Source organism: Octopus bimaculoides, chromosome 8, assembly GCF_001194135.2.
Source record: "Octopus bimaculoides isolate UCB-OBI-ISO-001 chromosome 8, ASM119413v2, whole genome shotgun sequence".
NCBI classification, from domain to species: Eukaryota; Metazoa; Mollusca; class Cephalopoda; order Octopoda; family Octopodidae; genus Octopus; species Octopus bimaculoides.
The window spans coordinates 13,845,189-13,851,162 of NC_068988.1; positions in this window are offsets into that span (position 1 = coordinate 13,845,189).

Consider the following 5,974-nt stretch of genomic DNA (forward strand, 5'->3'; position numbering starts at 1 on the left):
CACACACACACACACACACACACACACACACGCATTCAGTCACATGCACACACTCACACACACTCACACACACGTACACATACGTATATAAATGCAGTCTTATCCGTGTATAGAAATAAACAATTTCTTTCATGTGTGTGAGCAACCTGAGAACTAAAAGAGAAAGAAGAGAAAAAAAAGAGGGTTACAGGTGTAGTAGGGAGAGGAGGAGCAATGGGAAAGAAGTTCAGTTAGTAAGAAAAGATTTTCATTTTTGTTTTTAATTTAAATACTACGACGACAGCGGATCGTTGGCGGAAGTGATAGAGCCTCAGGTAAAAATACCCTCCGATGTTCTATTCGTTCGGAGATCGAATCCTGCTGCGGTTAACTTTCTTTTCCCCTCCGTTCCGATTACAATTAAATAGGATACCAAGGTCGTACTAGACGAATTATTATTTTTTTAATCTGTTGCATTCTGGGCGTCGGCAGAGAAAAGACCCGGCGACATGGCGGCCTCCACGGGGTCAGCGATGCGTTGAAGGTTGTTGTCGTGGAGATGTTGAACAACATGGACGGGGCTCATTTGATCCTGATATACAATCGGTTTCGTGTCCACATCGAAGTTGTCACTGTGTGGATCTGAGGGTGGTTTCCTTGAATAGCCAGTTCCTGTACGGAACTAGATATGATCAGACAGCGAGTGTGGAAGGTCTCCCCCAAGCTTAGATGCTCAAAACACCCCAGATGTTGCGACGATGCGCCTACGACCCCGGCAGCTGTTGAAGGCTAAGCAAAACATCTCACATCATTTTCCCACTATCCATGTATACGCAAACATGCATACTCCTATAATATATAATCCTAAATTTATAGACAAGCGTAAAAACAATACTTACCTACATGCATGAATACACAGGTGTGTCTGGTATTCGTGAACAAAGTTTAGAGAGACATAAATGACAAACAATTGAAAGTAATGTTATGTGATATGCACCAAATTTGAACTTCCACAACAATATGACAGATTCCAATCTGACAAGAAATGAGAATGAGACATCGTGCATATGGTTGTTGACGCCAACTGCAACGACTTAGAGATCGTCAGGTCAGATCCTTTGTACTCATAGTCGGTGAAAAGCTGGCGGTCTTTGTCGGGTATGTGTCGTTCAAGTAGAAAAAAAAAACATTCTCTACGGTCAGACGTCAACAAGAATCATCAAGAACGATTCCTGTGGGCAGTTGAGGACTATTACAATCATCTCAAGGTAACTAAGAGTCTATTATCAGAATTGTGATGTATGAGAATTTCATGTTCAAGTACTAAATGATGAAGAAGGTGTAATTCATATCTGGCAGAGAGTCCATTATCAGGTGTGTGGCATATGAGCAATTCATGTTCAAATACAAAGTTATGAAGAGGGAACAGTTTATGTTCGTCAAGACATAAGAGAACCATGTTGTGTGACCCCCAAATCGTATGCAATCCATTTATAAAATATAAAAATCAAGTAGATTGAGATGATTGATTTTATGGTACTCAGAATAAGAATTGGAACATAAAGAAATTCTAGAAGTCACCAAAGCAGCCGGGTGTCTAAGGCAAAAAAATCGTAACGTAAATTACAGCGTACGCTGGTTACTCTCGTTCATAGTTTACGTTTGGCTTCTGAAATTTTGAATTTTCAATCACCTTTTGTTTTGAACTTGAGAAAGACAGACGTTCTGTCGAAATATTGTTCAAAGAATAAAACATTTATTCAATCGAATCGCGATCTTCGTCTTGATTATTTACCTTCGTGAAGAGTTACGTCAATCCTTTTTTAATAATAATAATAATAATAATAATAATAATAATAATAATAATAAAAAAAATTCTAACTGGGCCCCACTTGCAAGGTCATGCGCTGTTTATCTTGATATGAGACCACTATAGTGTGCACATATGGTTGTGATGCATGTACCTGGTGTACCCTTATCAGACGGGTAGTCATGATGGGTATACTGGGCTTCGTATATTTTACCCCAGTGTCACTTTGATGGCATGCACTGCTCTCTTACTCAATAATAATAATAATAATAATAATAATATTAATACCAGGCAGGGGTTCTCATGGCTTCTGAAATACCAGGCATTGGCTCTCATAGCTTCTGAAATACTAGGCAGTGACTTTCATGGCTTCTGTTCTTAACTGATTGGAATAGTTATCATGTATATGTTTTTTCTTGGTATAAAAGATGGGCTACATCAAATATTCTGCTCAATACCACAGGTTTGCTTGTCAGTTGCTTGACCCTAACCAGTTGAGCATGTCCCTGACCGGCTGACAATATGTGCATCTCTGATCGCGAGCAGGAGTAGTGGGGGAGCATCATAGCCATGTGTTGAGAGGAATTCTTTGGGGTTTGAATAATTCGCCTCTGGAAACATGGGTGTTTTGTTAATCATCCTTAAAAACCTTATTCAGAGACCTTTTAAGCAGAGTGGGCTACTCGGCCTGAAGAAAATTCTAACTGGTCCCCATCTGCAAGGTCATGCGCTTTTTATCTTGATATGAGATCACCACATCGTGCACATATGGTTGTGAATCATGTGCCTGGTGTATCCTTGTCAGACGGGTAGTCATGATGGGTATATTGGGCTTGGTATATTTGTACTCCAGTGTCACTTTGATGACATGCATTGCTCTGTCACTCAATAATAAGAATAATTTCTTATTTTGGCCCATGTCCAGTAATTTTTATGGGAAGGCTTAAGTCGATTTCATCGACTTAAATATTTATAGGATTTGGCTAGGCCTTCATCTCATCAACCCCAAAGGGATGAAAGGCAAAGCTGACCTTGGCAGGATCTGAACTAAAAAAAAACAAAAAAAAACGGGAGAAATACTGTTTAGCGTTTTATCCGACACGATAATGATTCTGCCATTTCGCCACCTCCCTATACTAGTTTTATCGATTCCGAAGAAAAAAAATATGCAAGTAAACTAAGAGGCGCTAAATTTAATAATTGTTTTTTAGCTGCGAGATAGGGTCACAAATATTCCTGGGAGATTAGTCAAATATCTCTCTCCTAGAAAGACATAGTTTGAACCAGCGGGATTTGATCTCACAAGGAAAATGGTGTAAGGGATTTTGTCGGATGCTCGACCGTTTTTGTCAATCTATCACGTAGTCTTCGTTGATATATTAAATAAAAATGAAGGAAATATATTCCTTCGTTGTCTTATGTCAAGAATGTTGCGTTAACGATATAATATAGGGAAGCAACTCATGAAAACGAAAATGTTACGGGGGAAACGAAAACTCATTAAAGCGAGACAACTCTAAAGATGTTTTCGTCTAATATACATATACATACATACATGTGTACACACAGACACACACACACGCACGCACGCACGCACACACACACACACACACACACACACACACACACACACTGAGGCGCGCGCACACTCACACACACACACACATAGACACATTCACACACACATACATACATTTCACACACACTACACATTTCACACACATTTCACACACACGCACACACACACAAACACACACACACATGTATGCATATGTATATATGAATATATATATATGTATATATGTATATTCGTATATATGCGAGCATGTATGTATATATGAATGTATGTATGTATATATCTTTTCTTTGTTTCAGTCATTGGACTTCGGTCATCCTGGGGCACAGCATTGAAAGGTTAAGTCGAAGGAGTGAAGTCCAGTACTTTTTTTTTAAAGTCTAGTACTAATTTTGTGGGATTCTTTTGCCGAACAACTATGTTACAGGGGGCGTAAACAAACCAACACCAGTCGTCAGGTAGTTGGAAGGACTGCACACACACACACACACACACACACACACACTCCCACACACATGCTCTCTCTCTCTCTCTCTCTTTCTCTCTCTCTCACACACACACACACACTTTTTCATACACACTCCCCCCACACAAATAAACACACACACAGGCGCACACGTTCACACACATATTGACTTCCATGGAGTTTCCGTCTACCAAATTCACTCACGAGGCATTAGTTTGCCCGGATCTATACGACGGTGGGCTGAAATCTTCAGAGGTTGACTATCAAGGAGAGACGCTAGAGCTGTAAAGTCTTGCATGCATTAATTTCCTGCTTTCTAATCAATGACTGCGTTATTTCTTTGCAGATAGACTAGTATCTAACAGATCAAAGTAGACGTTAAAAGTAACTAGTAGCGACTTGTCTTGAAGATCTACAAAATTGGGCATCGTGCAGTTATCAAATACCTGCAGAAAAATGGTTTAGCCCGTAAAGACATTCATGCTGACATATTTAATTCTTTATTGCCCACAGGGGGCTAAACATAGAGGGGACAGACAAAGGGTTTAAGTCGATTACACCGACCCCAGTGCGTAACTGGTACTTATTTAATCGACCCTGAAAGGATGAAAGGCAAAGTCGACCTCGGCGGAGTTTGAACTCAGAACATAACGACAGACGAAATGCCGCTAAGCATTTCGCCCGGTGTGCTAACGATTCTGCCAGCTCGCCGCCTTTTCATGCCGACATATTTGCTACATTAAGTGATGATGCTCCAGCTTTATCAGCACTGCAGAAGTGGGCAGCTGAATTTAGGAAAGAAAGGAAATTTCTTGATGAAGACATTGATCGTGTTCAACACATGGTGATGGATGACAGATGATTGACTATCAATCAAAAAGCCAATGCTATACGCATATCCCCTGAGAGAGTTGAGAATATTCTGCACAATGAACTTGACATAATGCCGGTTTCAGTTCGGTAGGTGCTACGTTTTCTGACACCCGATCAAAAGCGTACCACACTGATCACATCACAGAGAAATCTTTCATTTATTTGAAGTAGATCCAGATGGTTTCCTTGAATGTTTCCTAGGCTAGGATGAGTATAGGGTTCATCACATTGAACCAGAGACAAATAGATAATCCATGCCCTCCTCACCTGCTCCAAAGAAAGCTAAGGTCTTTCATCTGCAGAGAAGGTTATGGCGCCTCATTATTTTGGGGGTGTAAAAGGCATTATGTTTATTGACTATCTCCAAACGGGTTACACCATCAATGGAAAATACAATGCCAACATGTTGAGGCAGTTACAAAAGGCTATCAAAACCAAACGCTCTGGAAAATTGACGAAAGGACTCATGTTTCCTCAGGACAATCCTCCAGCACACAAGTCCTTGCTTTCAGTGGCTGCTGTGCGTGAATTGGTTGACCACCTTCCCTATTCTCCTGATTGGCTCCATCTGACTATCGTCTGTACCCTAACATGAAAAAATACTTGACTGGGAAACAGCATCGCAGTGATGATGCCGTTGTATCTGCTGTTGATGACCTTTTTGACTAACAAGATGTGTGTGTGAGTGTGTGTGTGTGTATGTATGTATGTATGTATGTATGCATGCATGTATGTATGTATGTGTGTGTGTGTGTGTGAATGTATGTATGTATGTATGTATGTATGTATGTATGCATGCATGTATGTATGTATGTGTGTGTGTGTGTGTGTGTATGTATGTATGTATGTATGTATACATGCATGCATGTATGTATGTATGTGTGTGTGTGTGTGTGTGTGTATGAATGTATGCATGCATGCATGTATGTATGTATGTGTGTGTGTGTGTATGTATGTATGTATGCATGCATGTATGTATGTATGTGTGTGTGTGTATGTATGTATGTATGTATGTATGCATGCATGTATGTATGTATGTATGTATGTATGTATGTATGTATGTATGTATGTGTGTGTGTATGTTTAACAGCGTAGATCCCATGACTTTCATAAATATCTTTTTACTCTTAGAATTTTCGAAGGATGGAATAGACTATTTACGACGGCTTTTGGGTGTACGGACACTGCATCTTCAATATTTTGCATGCTTTGATGAGCCTATGCACACACACACACACACACACACACACACACACACACATATATATAT